Source organism: Scyliorhinus torazame, chromosome 7 (genome assembly GCF_047496885.1).
Source record: "Scyliorhinus torazame isolate Kashiwa2021f chromosome 7, sScyTor2.1, whole genome shotgun sequence".
Lineage (NCBI taxonomy): Eukaryota > Metazoa > Chordata > Chondrichthyes > Carcharhiniformes > Scyliorhinidae > Scyliorhinus > Scyliorhinus torazame.
Window position 1 is genome coordinate 31,096,034 of NC_092713.1, and position 15,042 is coordinate 31,111,075.

General features: G+C 45.3%; 1 long non-coding RNA gene across 2 annotated transcripts in view; it reads left to right on the forward strand.

Moving 5' to 3' along the window:
- Positions 1-348: 348 nt before the first annotated feature.
- The window catches only part of LOC140426113 (uncharacterized), a 32,784-nt gene continuing 18,090 nt past the window's right edge, over positions 349-15,042 (forward strand). Inside the window, exons 1-4 of one of the 2 annotated variants that reach the window (XR_011948131.1) lie at positions 349-459; positions 6,567-6,669; positions 7,238-7,376; positions 8,822-8,982. This is a non-coding gene — a long non-coding RNA (uncharacterized lncRNA). The remainder of the gene's footprint in view (positions 460-6,566; positions 6,670-7,237; positions 7,377-8,821; positions 8,983-15,042) is intronic. The other variant, XR_011948130.1, reaches the window with a different exon arrangement.

A 15,042-nucleotide genomic window follows, 5' to 3' on the forward strand; every position in this document is an offset into this window, starting at 1 on the left:
TGACATCAGGGGCGCGGCTGGGACGGACATCAGGGGCAGGGAGCCTCCACCTCATCCTCTGGGCTCCCTCAGCTTCTCCAGAGGATTGCACACAAAAGTTCTGACTTTTGGACCATTACAGGGGCGGGAGGGAGAGGACTTGCTGCGAGTTCAGACATGAACAGTAAGGTTTATGGAAGGTTCGAGAGCGGCCATGGAGGGGGCGGGGGTGAGTGGGAAGAGAGGGGGAGGGGCGGCCAGAGCAGAGCTGGTACAGTAAGGGCCGGGGCTGGGTCTGGAATGGGCGGGGCTAAGTCTGAAAAGGCGGGGCTAGGACTGGAAGGGGGTGCGACCGGATCTGGGAAACGCCCCCGATATAAACGGACAGGTGACGTAGGCCCGTGCGAGGCGCTGGTTTGAAACGCGAGCGTCTAACGGTGTCTGCGCGCGCCTGCCCGCCGTCATCGCTTTCAGCAGAAGGTCAGTAAAAGAAGTTGATAAATGGCTCAGGGCAGCGCCAGGAGGAGGAGGAGGAGGAGGAGCAGGGCGGCCGGCCGGTTCCTTCTGGAGGCAACGGCGGGGGCAAGAACGTGCGAGAATTAAAACACACACACATGAAATTAGTGCAAACATCTTTTCATGGATATTTAAAGAAGTTTTTAATTTTTGCTTGTAGGTGGTGGGATAGCGGGAGTTTAAAGTGCGCAAAAGGATATTGCGAGTTTTTCCATTTGGGTGTAAAACAAAAGTAGTTTCCGGGGGGGGGGGGGCGGGGAGACGGAGAGAGTTACTGAATTATTCCCAGATTCCTCCCTTTTTCCTTCTGCATCGAGCAAACACAAAACAAATGCGTTGAGTTAGCTGAAGCTCACACTTGCCGTCTTGCTGCATTTCATGAATAAATCAAATTTTAGTCCGACAAGCAATTGATCTACTCATTGCTTTCAGGTTGTAGCGTTTAGGCAATTAACCGGAGTTTGCATTCAACCGGCCGAAAAGAAAACGCTCTCGTGTCGCCCACGACTCGATTGCACCTGGCGTTCGTTAACGTTAACCTTGCCCGTTGTCGAAGCAATTTTACGCCAAGCCAGTTCCTACAGACCTTTGTGTGGAAGGTGTTGGCGCACCGGTCTGAACGGATAGATTGGTTCAAGTGGACGGGCTGACACTGCCAAGCCCCTCAGCTTCTTTATTTAATATCCCGCACTCATTATTACTACATCACGTCCGTGTTGTCTTCATACATTGGACGTGCTGTAGTTTATTTGGGCGCGTCTGGTGAGGACAGCCTTGGTAATTAATCGTTTCTAATCCTAATCACGAACCTGAATTATGCCGGGTTGATCGCACCATTCAATTTGCGGAAAACACTTGTTGCAAATTGGGCTTTTATTTCCTGCAGTTCTTGACCTCAATTTCTGCCTGTGATGCCCTCTTCCACAAAAATCACTCATGGTATTCTTTGGCGCAAATTTATTTCAAGGGTACTGGGTGCACCTGATTTATAAATATCCATAGAATCCCTACAGTGCAGAAGGAGACCATTCAAAAGATAATGTTGTGGAGGAGAATGCTGAGCTCCAGGTAAATAGATTAGATGGCATTGAGGTACGTAGGGAAGAGGTGTTGGCAATTCTGGACAGGCTGAAAATAGATAAGTCCCCGGGTCCTGATGGGATTTATCCTAGGATTCTCTGGGAGGCCAGGAAGAGATTGCTGGACCATTGGCTTTGATTTTTATGTCATCATTGGATACAGGAATAGTGCCAGAGGACTGGAGGATAGCAAACGTGGTCCCTTTGTTCAAAAAGGGGAGCAGAGACAACCCTGGCAACTATAGACCGGTGAGCCTCACGTCTGTAGTGGGTAAAGTCTTGGAGGGGATTATAAGAGACAAGATTTATAATCATCTAGATAGGAATAATATGATCAGGGATAGTCAGCATGGCTTTGTGAGGGGTAGGTCATGCCTCACAAACCTTATCGAGTTCTTTGAGAAGGTGACTGAACAGGTAGATGAGGGTAGAGCAGTTGATGTGGTGTATATGGATTTCAGCAAAGCGTTTGATAAGGTTCCCCACGGTAGGCTATTGCAGAAAATACGGAGGCTGGGGATTGAGGGTGATTTAGAGATGTGGATCAGAAATTGGCTAGCTGAAAGAAGACAGAGGGTGGTGGTTGATGGGAAATGTTCAGAATGGAGTTCAGTCACAAGTGGAGTACCACAAGGATCTGTTCTGGGGCCGTTGCTGTTTGTCATTTTTATCAATGACCTAGAGGAAGGTGCAGAAGGGTGGGTGAGTAAATTTGCAGACGATACTAAAGTCGGTGGTGTTGTCGATAGTGTGGAAGGAAGTAGCAGATTACAGAGGGATATAGATAAGCTGCAGTGCTGGGCTGAGAGGTGGCAAATGGAGTTTAATGTAGAGAAGTGTGAGGTGATTCACTTTGGAAGGAAAAACAGGAATGTGGAATATTTGGCTAATGGTAAAGTTCTTGAAAGTGTGGATGAGCAGAGGGATCTAGGTGTCCATGTACATAGATCCCTGAAAGTTGCCACCCTGGTTGATAGGGTGGTGAAGAAGGCCTATGGAGTGTTGGCCTTTATTGGTAGAGGGATTGAGTTCCGGAGTCAGGAGGTCATGTTGCAGCTGTACAGAACTCTGGTACGGCCGCATTTGGAGTATTGCGTACAGTTCTGGTCACCGCATTATAGGAAGGACGTGGAGGCTTTGGAACGGGTGCAGAGGAGATTTACCAGGATGTTGCCTGGTATGGAGGGAAAATCTTATGAGTAAAGGCTGATGGACTTGAGGTTGTTTTCGTTAGAGAGAAGAAGGTTAAGAGGAGACTTAATAGAGGCATACAAAATGATCAGAGGGATAGAAAGGGTGGACAGTGAGAGCCTTCTCCCGCGGATGGAAATGGCTAGCACGAGGGGACATAGCCTTAAACTGAGGGGTAATAGATATAGGACAGAGGTCAGGGGTAGGTTCTTTACGCAAAGAGTAGTGAGGCCGTGGAATACCCTACCTGCTACAGTAGTGAACTCGCCAACATTGAGGGCATTTAAAAGTTTATTGGATAAACATATGGATGATAATGGTATAGTGTAGGTTAGATGGCTTTTGTTTCGGTGCAACATCGTGGGCCGAAGGGCCTGTACTGCGCTGTATTGTTCTATGTTCTATAAACCGTCGTGCCTGCTGCTCCCACCCTCTGGAAAGAGGTCGCCACCTGGGCCCACTCCTCCGCCCTAGCCCCGTAACCCCTTAACCTAACCCGCACATCTTTGCACTGTGGGTGGAAACCCCCATTGATGCTGGGAGAACCTGTGCAAATGCCACACAGTCACCCAAGGCCGGAGTGCAACCCAGGTGCCTGGAACTACCAGGCAGCAGTGCCATCGTGCTGCCAAATCCTTTTCTCCAAAGTCACTCATTGCAGCAATAGCTACGTACTAGCCAATCTTCGCTGGCTCCACCTGGAGGGGGTGGAGGTAGTGGTATTGTCGCTGGACTAGTGGATTTGAATCCCACCATGGCAAATGGTGAAATGAATTGAATAAAAATCTGGATTTTAAAATAATTTCTAATGACCATTGTCAATCGTCATAAAAACCAACCTGGTTCGCTAATATCCTTTAAGCAAATCTGCGGTCCTTGCCTAGTCTGGCCGCGACGTGCCTCCAGACCTAAAGCAATGTGGTTGACCCTTCACTGCCCTGTAAAATGGCCTTGCAAGCCACTCAGTTCAATGGCAATTAGGGATGGGCGATAAATGCTGGCCAAGTCAATGACACCTACATCCCATGAACGAATTGAAAGAAATTCACAATTCCCTTTTCCTGTCTTTAATTTTTTTTAAAACCTGTTATTAGTCCTCAGAAGGCCAGGCAGCATTTGTGGAGAGAAAAGCAGTTAACTGTTATATTCTGTGACCTTTCATCAAAACTGAGAAAATGTGATGAAAGGTCACAGCCCTGAAATGTTACGATTATTTTTCTCTCGGCAGCTCCTGCCAGACGAGATTTCCAGCATCTATATTATTTTGCTTGTGCATTAGTGATTTGTGTGTGTTATTTTGTGGGCTTCTTTTGAAGTTGTTCACTTTGGCTTTCTTCTCTTTCTTTTGGTGTTTCAAATATCTCCCAAACATGCTCTCAATCCCCCACTACTTCTAACATTGAATCTACATTTCCCTTCACCTACTACTTGCCTCACGTCTGGATGTCTGCAATAATGTTGCCGAGGTGGAGATTGTTGACAGCTTCAGATTTCTAGGTGTGCACATCACAAACAATCTGCCCTGGTCCACCGAAGAAAACACAACAGCGCCTAAACTTACTCCGGAAACTAAGGAAATTTGGCATGTCCACGTTAACTTGTACCAATCGAAACTACAGAGAGTCCCGAGCACAGCTCAGCCCATCACGTGAACCCACATTCCATCCATTGGCTCTGTCTACACCTCCCACTAGCTTGGGAATGTGGGCAGCATAATCAAAGACCCCCCCCCCCCCCCCCCTCATTCTCTCTTCTATCGGGTAGGAGATACAAAAGTCTGAGGACATGCACCAACAGATTCAAAAACAGCTTCTTCCCCACTGTTAGCAGACTCCTGAATAATCCTCTTATGGACTGAGCTGATCTCTCCACACCACCTTCTCTACTGAATAGCACCACACTACGTATGCTTCACCCGATGTATATGTATTTACATTGTGTATCTATCATATGTCCTCTGTTTCTCATGTATGGAACGATCTGCCTGGACTGTACTCAACAATACTTTTCACTGTACCTCGGTACATGTGACAATAAATCTAAAAAATCTAATGAAACCTGTATCCTCTCAATCCTTTCTCCCTACTCCAGACATAATTTCAGACCACTTAACTATTTTCCTGACACCAAACTTTCTTAAATCTTCCTTCTTCAGCCACTTGTCATTCAGTTCACTCCTGATCAAAAGCTGATCACGAAAGTTGTCTTCACCAAGGATCTTTAGTATGTTAATTTCCAAGGTACACAACTCCCTGGAGCTCATTCCCAACTACCCGTCTACAGCTATGTGAATGTCCTGGTAAAGGACTGTGTATCCTGGTATATTTAAGGCCTTCTGTGAAGTTAAACTAGTTCTATTTTTCTTCTGGTTTGATCGGACCATTTGTAAGTGTTTCATTGGTGGTGCCTTATTGAGATTAAGGGAATAGAACACAGAATATACAGTGAAGAAGGAGGCCATTCAGCCCATCGAGTCTACACCGACTAACTTAAGCCCTTACTTCCACCCTATCCCTGTAATCCAATAACCCCTCCTAACCTTTTTGGTCGCTAAGGGCAATTTATCATGGCCAATCTACCTAACCTGCATGCCTTTGGACTGTAGTAAGAAACCGGAGCACCCGGAGGAAACCCACGCAGACACGGGGAGGGGGGGGGGGGATGTGCAGACTCTGCAGACAGTGACCCAGCAGGGAATCGAACCTGGAACCCTGACACTGTGAAGCCACAGTGCTATCCACTTGTGCTACCCACAAATACTTGTGCTTATTTACGTTCCAGTGACATTATGTTACTTGTTTTTTTTTTAGTCCAATCAAAACAGTCCTAAACGTTACTCAAAGACACACTGCCTATAAACACATGCATTCTATTTTTTCCTCAATTGTTTATGTCCATGAATAATTAACTTCTGGTCAGTTGGCAGTTGCTCATAACTTAAAACAAGTTTGATAATCTATTTCAATTTTTAACAACAGGATGATTTAAAAAAAACTATTTTTAGATTTCCACCTTTTCAATGTGAAGGTAATGTTGCTTATTGTGTTGGCTGATTGTGACCTTTAATTTATGAAGAAATATTACATGACTTAATGTGGCATTGTTGGTACAGTTTTCCAGCTGTGAGCTGTAATTGCTCTTCTGCATATACAGAAACAGCTGCATTTGTGCAATCACTTTCCCACAGCCTGTTTGTACCCAGCAGTATGCAGTGCACTGACTTAAATCTTATATCTTAGAAACAGTAATCAAAACTTATCAATTCATTCTATTTACTGAAATTCAAATCCATGGTATCTTTTGAACAGCAGGGTCCATTTTTTAAACATTAGCATTATTAATAATTATGGGTAGTTGCTATTTTACTTCCAATGAGACCTGCTGCCTTAAAACTGGTACTCTGATTCCTGATTACAGACCAGCAATATTCTGTAGAGTACAGATTGATAAATGATAGAGAAATATCCAGTGAACATCTCACAAAGCAATAATGGATTTGTCTTTGGGTATAGAATATGGTTGGATGGAGATAAATGAATCCAGAAGCATTCTGAAGGATACTTCTCAGGCATTTAATCTCATCATTGTCTTCGGTGCAGTGATTTTCAATATGTGGTAAAATTCATCGCACTTCAGAAATGTTCACTTTACGTCTGTCCAAAATTTAACAAAGACCTCGGTTCAAACGGGAGTTGGCATCACATTCCTTTCATTTGTAGTTTATATGCAATTGTTTCTCAATTCATCTATTGGTTGATTGTAGTTTATTGATTTATAAATACATTGAATTGCCTAAACCAGAATTAACTGGTGTCACCTGGAAGCTGAATGAGCAGTTGGAACTACAGAGGGAATCAAATAACCATTGAACGCAACATCACCCAAGAGAGGGAAGTTGAGTTTGGTAAGTTGTGGAAATTCATTGTGGAAGAAAAAGGAGGTGCTTTTTAACATTAAAACTTGTCGTGATTTGTGTAAGCTTAAGGCATGAAGTACTTAAAATGTTGTCAGTATTATAGCAGTTGGTGCAAACTTGTTTAAAGGAAAACTTGCCGATATAATGGGCAGCACGGTAGCCTTGTGGATAGCACAATTGCTTCACAGCTCCAGGGTCCCAGGTTCGATTCCGGCTTGGGTCACTGTCTGTGCGGAGTCTGCACATCCTCCCCGTGTCTGCGTGGGTTTCCTCCGGGTGCTCCGGTTTCCTCCCACAGTCCAAAGATGTGCGGGTTAGGTGGATTGGCCATGATAAATTGCCCTTAGTGTCCAAAATTGCCCTTAGTGTTGGGTAGGGTTGCTGGGTTATGGGGATAGGGCGGAGGTGTTGACCTTGGGTAGGGTGCTCTTTCCAAGAGCCGGTGCAGACTCGATGGGCCGAATGGCCTCCTTCTACACTGTAAATTCTATGATATCTATGATATGATAAACAGTGATGTAAACTAAGAATTTCTCAGAACTTGTATGTTATTCAGCAGAAACACTTTGTGGATGACCTCAAAGGATCCCTGAAGCGATCAAATAAGCGAGCCTACTCAAGCAAGTCCCTAGCTTGTGGCCAACTAAAATGAAGGTTTATTCAGGAAGGCACCAAACAGAGACTTTGTCGTGGAGGTGAGGCTAAAGCATTGGAGAGAGCTCGCAAACACCTCAAACACCTGACTCTCCAAGCACCACCTGCCCCACATGTGGCAGTCCACAGACTGCACATTGGACTTATCAGCCATCTTGGAACCCATCGAACCACAATGAAAGGAAGATGGGCAATTGCCCAAGAAGAAATAATTAATTTAAATTAATTTATTTAAAAGTAAACTAAGTGGATTGATGGTGCACAACTTTATTTAGTTGAATGCACAAAACAATTTTTTTTATATAGAGATAGCAGTTTTGGAGATGTGTTGGGAGTTTGTGGGGAGCAGCTTGATCCCAGGCTTCTACACCTGCAGCATTTGTCTCTCGAACCATGGCTAAATTGAGCTGGAGGCAGATATTGATGCAACAGGCAGGTAGTTAACTTGACATGGAATCCGGTTGTAATCATACTGCTTAAGGATAGAAAGTGGTTTTGATTTCGCTAGTGGTCAGGTGCAGGAGGTTGTTACTGTGACCCAGACAATCAGGAGACCTCTGACACAGCAGTGGAGAAGATTGAACTCTTGTCATTGTCCAACAGTAAGACGTCTTACAACACCAGGTTAAAGTCCCAACAGGTTTGTTTCGAATCACTAGCTTTCGGAGCACTGCTCCTTCCTCGGATGACTGAGGTATTTGCAATTCGTGTGGATGAGAACAAAGACTGCAGGGGAGATGGGCAAATTGACCATGACGTTGTGATGCAGGAGGCTATTTCAATTTGGGGGAGTGGGCATGAATGTGGTAGTTGTATGGGCGAGTATAGTCAGGGCGATTGGGTACTCTTTGCAGGCAAGACTGAGTCTTGCAGGCTGTGTTGCCTGTTAATCTTGTGGCTGGAGTAGGAAGGGCAGGATGTTGTCCATGATATAGGTAGAACTAGGAATAACATTTTGCTGAAGGAATTTGAAGTGTGAGGCGCAAATTGTATTTTAAAAAAAAATAATAAAAGTACCTGAATTGCTTACCTGAACCACATGCGTGGAGACAAACACATCACAGGTATGTGTGCACCAGGGGTTTATTAAATTCATGGGGCAATGGCAGAATTCCTGCAAAGAGGGAGCTTTTCTGTTGTCGTGGACCCTACTTAAACCAGGCTTTGCTCAGTTTCCCGATGAAACAGCTAACTAGATTCGTAGTAGAGCTTTAAACTAATGGAGGATTCAGGTAAGGTTAATTCGGCTTGGGTACGATGCTCTTTCAGAGGATCAATGCAAACACGATGGGCCAAATGGCCTCCATCTGCACTGTAGGGATTCTATGAAAATCAGATTGTAATAGTTTTAAAAGTTTTTTAAAAAAATTTGATGAAAGTAAATATCGGTCCCTTAAAGGCAGACATGGGAAATTATAGTGGGGAGGGGGTGCAGAAATAAGGAAATGGAAGAGATGTTAAACAAATATTTTGTCTATTTTCACAGTAGAAGTCACAAAAGAACATGCTTCAAATTGTGAACAACCAAGAACCTAATGAGAATGAGGAACATTTCTAGAAATAAAGAAAATGTATTGGAGAAATTTAATGCTACTAATGCAGACATTTCCACAGGACCAGAGGGCCTACATTCCGGAATTTTAAGAGGTAGATGCATTGGTTTTGATCTTCCATAATTTCTTAGATTCGAGAATGGTCTTCTGGAAGGTAGCAAATTAATCCTGTTCCAGAAAGGAGGGAAAGCAAAATTTTAGCTTGACATCAGTAGTGGGAAAAATGGTAGAATGTGTTAAGGGCAGTATGTTAGGACTCTTAGAAAAATGCTGATTAGGCAGAGTGAAAGATGTATGTGACCTGTTCTGAACTGAGTGGTTTGGTTGTTGGAGGAGTACGCCACCATCGTCACAGATTTCATCAGTAAGTGTGTCGAGGACTGTGTACCAAAGAGACAATGCGGGTGTTCCCTAATCGGAAACCCTGGCTTAACTGAAGGATTCACTCCCTGCTGAAGTCCTGGATGGAGGCTTTCAAGTCTGACGACCCTGACCTATATAAGAAATCCAGGTACAACATGCGTAAAGCCATCAGGGACGCCAAAAGAAAATACCGGATCGAACTAAAGTCCTAGGCCAACAATGCAAAACCAGGACGTCGATGACCGGGCTTACATGAGATCACAAGCTACAAAGCCAGGTTGAATCTCTGGGGCTGGAACATCCCTCCCCGATGAACTGAACAAGTCCAATTCCCGCTTTGAACAGACAGCCAAGCCATAAGTGCCACCTACCCCAACAACCCTGGACGCACCCATACCCACTATCATAGCCTCAAGAGGTAAGAGCTGCTTTCTTGAAAGTTGTTGTACCTGTAAAACCTCTGATACTTTCGACCAGTTGACTTAAAAGTTTACCCAGGTGCCCTTATTTGCGAGATGAACAAAGGACAAACAGGTTCACAGTTTAACACTAGTTTAATCACAACTCTTTACTCAACAAAATATGACTCGGACTCACAGCTGCGCTTCAGGTTTTATCCGCACTTTGCGAAGGAGGCTGGCCAGGCTACAATCGCTCAATGTGGATGTCTTCTCTGGGTTCGAGAACCAGGGTCCTTTCTTCTTGTGATGGTTGTGCCTGATTCCCAAGTTATTGCTGAAGATCTGTTCGACGTCCTTTCTTTATACTGTTATGGGCCAGGGTTTAGAAAACTCCAAAGTCTATCATGACCCACAACTTTTGATAGATTTTGGTTATGGGGAGCACAAGGGCCCACTTTACAGGTGTGATGCAACTGGAGATCTAAAGTATTTTAAAAACAAAACAATGTTTATTCTATGAATTCAGTTAACACTTTATAAACACACAGTAAACATCTTATCACCTACAATCACTGATACTTTCCCAATTACAATATTCTAAAGGTAACCCTTACAATATCCATAAGCCAAACACTTTTTAACAAAGACAGTAGGTTTGAATTCTCTACAGAAACAGGTATTGCTTTGAAATTATCAAATGAGCTGAAGACATTCTTTAGCTTGTAGAGAGATACCAGTATACATCTGCTTGCTTTGACTGCAGCTCTCCAACTCAAAGCGAAACTAAACAGAGCCACCAAGCAGCTTTTCAGCTCAAAACGAAAGTTAGAGCAGAGAGCCCAGCTCCACCCACATGCTGACATCACTGCAGTTATTTGATAAACACCCATTTCTTAAAGGCACTCTCACATGACAATACTGGTATACCTGCACCATTGGTCATTGTCCCATCCAGACCCCAACTTGTTAATGGGAAAGGCAGGATACTCTTGTTTATCCATGGTGATTCAATCAAGACCCATTGTCCTCTGAAACACCCGTGTCTGACCAGCCACCAACTAATTATGGAGTCTGATCTTCGTCCTGCTACAAAGTTGATCACCTGTGTCTGGAAGTTTGTTACATTTTCATAGCATGGTCATGTTCTTTGGAGTAGGTAATCACAAAGTCAATATAGCAATAACAGGTTTATGCCTTGACGCGAGTGCTTTTGCAGATGGCCAGTATCGATTGCAGTCAGGGCCTCGAGACAGTTTCTGTTCCTGGCCTATATGTATCTTCTCAACCTGTTTTCAGTATCACATTGAACAAGTTCTATGCCTGCTTTGAACAGGCAGCCAAGACATCTGCCCCATCAGCCCTGGACACACCCATACCACTATCATAGCCTCCGAGGTAAGAGCTGCCTTCTTGAAAGTGAACCCAAGGAAACTGACGGAGTCCCTGGGCGAGCACTCTGATCCTGCGCCGACCAGCTGGCTAATGTATTCGCAGACGTCTTCAACACCTCACTTCTCCGCTCCGAGGTTCCCACCTCCTTCAAGAAGACCATCGTAATACCGGTACCAAAGAAGAACAAGGTAGTGTGCCTCAATGACTACCGACCGGTGGCCCTGACATCTGTTAGCATGAAGTGCTTTGAGCGGCTAGTCATGAGATGGATCAACGGTAGCCGCCCAGACAGTCTCAATCCATTGCAGTTCGCCTATCGCCGCAACTGGTCCATAGCAGATGCTACCTCCCTGGCCTTACAATCAACACTCAAACACCTCAACAACAAGGACACCTACGCCAGACTGCTGTTCATAGACGACAGCTCTGCCTTCAACACCATCATCCCGTCAAGACTAATAACCAAATTCTGCAATCTTGGACTTGACCCCCCCCCATGTTCAGCTGTAACCTTGACTTCCTCACCAACAGACCGTAATCCGTCAGGATAGGCAACAGCACTTCCTCCCATTAGTCGTCAATACCAGGGCCCCACTAGGATGTGTGCTCAGTCCTCCACTGTACTCCCTATACACACACGACTGTGTGGCAGGATTCAACTCCAATTTGATCTACAAGTTTGCGGATGATACGACTGGTGGGTGGTATCTCAAACAAAGACGAATCAGACTACAGAAGGGAGATAAATCAATTGGTTGCATGGTGTACCGGAAACAACCTCTCTCTAAATGTTGGCAAAACTAAGGAACTGATCATTGATTTCATGAAGCGTAACACAAACCCCCTCAGCCCCCCGGTCTACATCAATGGCTCCAAAGTGGAGATGGTCGAAAGCTTTAAGTCCCTGGGGGTCACCATCACCAACAGTATGTCCTGGTCTACCTACGTTGGTGCCACTCATCAGGCACCAGTTTTGACAGTATTCCGAGAGTTTACGAAGGTCATCATTAAGAGCACTGTTAATGTCATTGAAACCTCTCCTTTGGTAAGCACAGCGGATGTCATCTGCATAGATGAACACAGATTGTTTATTGTCATGTGTACTGAGGTACAGTGAAAAGTATTGTTCTGCGTACAGCTCAGACAGATCATTCCATACATGAAAAGAAAATACATAATAAGGCAAACATAAATACACAATGTAAATACATAGACACAGGCATCGGATGAAGCATACAGGAGTGTTGTACTACTCAGTAAAGATGTGTGAAGAGATCCGATCAATCCATAAGAGGATCATTTAGGAGTCTGGTAACAGTGGGGAAGAAGTTGCTTTTGAGTCTGTTTGTGTGTTCTCAGACTTTTGTATCTCCTACTCGATGGAAAAAGTTGGAAGAGTGAGTAAGCCACGTGGGATGGGTCTTTGATTATGCTGCCCGCTTTCCCAAGGCAGCGGGAGGTGTAGACAGAGTCAATGGATAGGAGGCGAGTTTCTGTGATGGACTGGGCGATGTTCACGACTCTGTAGTTTCTTACGGTCTTGGGCTGAGCAGTTGCCATATCAGGCTGTGATGCAACAGATAGGATGCTTTCTATGGTGCATCTGTAAACTGTAAAAGTTGGTAAGTCAATGTGCGCATGTTGAATTTCCTGAGGACGTTTAGGCGCTGTTATTCTTTCTTGGTCCGAGCATCGACGTGGGTGGACCAGGATAGATTTTTGGTGATGTGCACACCTAGGAATTTGAAGCTGTCAGCTATCTCCACCGAGGCCTCCTAGATGAGACATGGGTGTGTACGATACTTTGCTTCCTGTAGTCCATGACCAACGTTTCAGTTTTGGTGACATTGAGGGAGTGATTGTTGTCGTTATACCACTCCACTAGGTTTTCTATCTCCCTCCTGTATTCTAGCTCATCGTTGTTGGAGATCTGACCCACTGTGGTCGTGTCGTCAGCAAACTTGTAGATGGAGTTGGAGCCAAATTTTGCCACGCAGTCGTGAGTGTCTAGGGAGTATAGTAGGGGGCTAAGTACGCAGCCTTGCGGGACCCCGGTATTGAGAACAATCATGGAGGAGGTGTTTTATCCTTACTGATTATGGTTTATGGGTCAGGAAGTCGAGGATCCAGTTGGGGAGTGAGGAACCACTCAGTCCTAGGTTTTGGAGCTTTGTTATGAGCTTGGATGGAAATAAGGTGTTGAAGGTGGAGCTGTAGTCAATAAGTAGGAGTCTGATGTAGGAGTCCTTGTTGTTGAGATGCTCCAGGGATGAGTAGGGTGAAGGAGATGTCGTCTCAAGTGGATCAGTTGCGGTGGTATGCGAATTGGATCTAGGCATTCTGGAAGTATGGAGTTGATGTGCCTCATGACCAACCTCTCGAAGCACTTCATTACAATCGGTGTCACGGCCACCGGACGATAGTCGTTGAGGCACGTTGCCTGGTTCTTCTTTGGCACCGGTTTGATTGTGGTCTTCTTGAAGCAGGTGGGGTCCTCTGAATGGAGTAGGGAGAGGTTGAAGATGTCCGCAAACGCATCTGCCAACTGGTCCGCACAGGATCTGAGTGAACGACCAGGAACCCTGTCCGGACCTGTCGCTTTCCGAGGATTCACTTTCAAGAAGGTAGATCTGACTTCGGAAGCTGTGACGGTGAATGGGGGTGTGTCCGGGGCTGCTGAGGCAGTTGACAAAGGTTTGATGGCTTCCTGCTCGAACTGAGCATTGAATGCATTGAGTTCATTAGGGAGGGGAGCGCTGCTGCCAGAGATTCTGCTTGGCTTTGCTTTGTAGCCCGTTATGTTGTTTATGCCTTGCCACAATGATGAGAGTCTGATAATTGTCTCGTGGCTTCCCTGATGACTTTGCAGAGGTCATATCTGGATTTCGTGTGTAGGTCAGGGTTGCCTGACTTGAATGTATCGGACCTGGCTTCCAGTAGGGAGTCAATCTCCTGATTAAGCAATGGTTTTCGGTTGGGGAACGTACGTACTACTTTCTGTGGCACGCAGTCGTCTACACCTTTTACTGATAAAATCTGTGATGGTGGTGGCATGCTCGTTTAGGTTGGTCGCTGAGTTCTTGGATCAGTCCACTGACTTTAAGCAGTCACGCAGGAGCTCCTGTGTTGCTTCGGACCAGCACTGCACAACCTTCTTAACCGGATTCTCCCGCTTAAGTTTCTGCTTGTATGCCGGGGTAAGGAGCAGCATCTTCTGGTCCGATTTTCAAAAGTGCGGTCGGGGGATGGATCGGTAGGTGCCCTTGATTTTTGTGCAGCAGTGGTCGAGAGTGTGGGACAGGAGATGTGTTGGTGGAATTTTGGCAGTACACTCTTGAGGTTGGCCTTGTTGAAGGCCCCGGTCATGATGAACAAGGCCTCCAGGTGTTCTGTTTCATTGTTATTTATAACTGTGTACAACATGTGGCTGGCAGGTCATTTTATGTGCAGGTTGAATAGGGTGGGGGTCTGTATTGATCCTTGAGGTAGGCCATTTAGCTGCCTCGTGCTGGCTTTGAGCCCATATGGACTCGCAATAGTCTGTTTTGAAGAAGAGAAGCAATGGTATCAACAATCCAGGATGGTAGGACCCTAGAAAGCTTGACCAGTAAACCTTTTGTACCATACAGTGCCCGTAGGCTGCAATGAGATCAAGGTAGAGGACTTCGGTTTTCTGATGCTTTTGAAAGCTATTCTAATATGGGTGGTGAGGGTAAATCCCTGGTCTTCTCTACTGCGCTCCTTATGGAATCCAGCTTGGTCTATGGGTAGTAAGTATGGAGAAGCGCTTTCTGCTGGCTGCAGAGTCTAGAAATAGGGGTCATAAGAGTCAGGATAAGGGGTTGGTCATATAGGACTTGGATGAGGAAAAATTCCTTCACTGCGATTCTTTGTGGATTTTTTATCCCAGCGTTCTGTGGAGTCTTCAACATTGAAGATATTGGGGGCAGCACGGTGGCACAGTGGGTTAGCCCTGAAGATATTGGGGGCAGCACGGT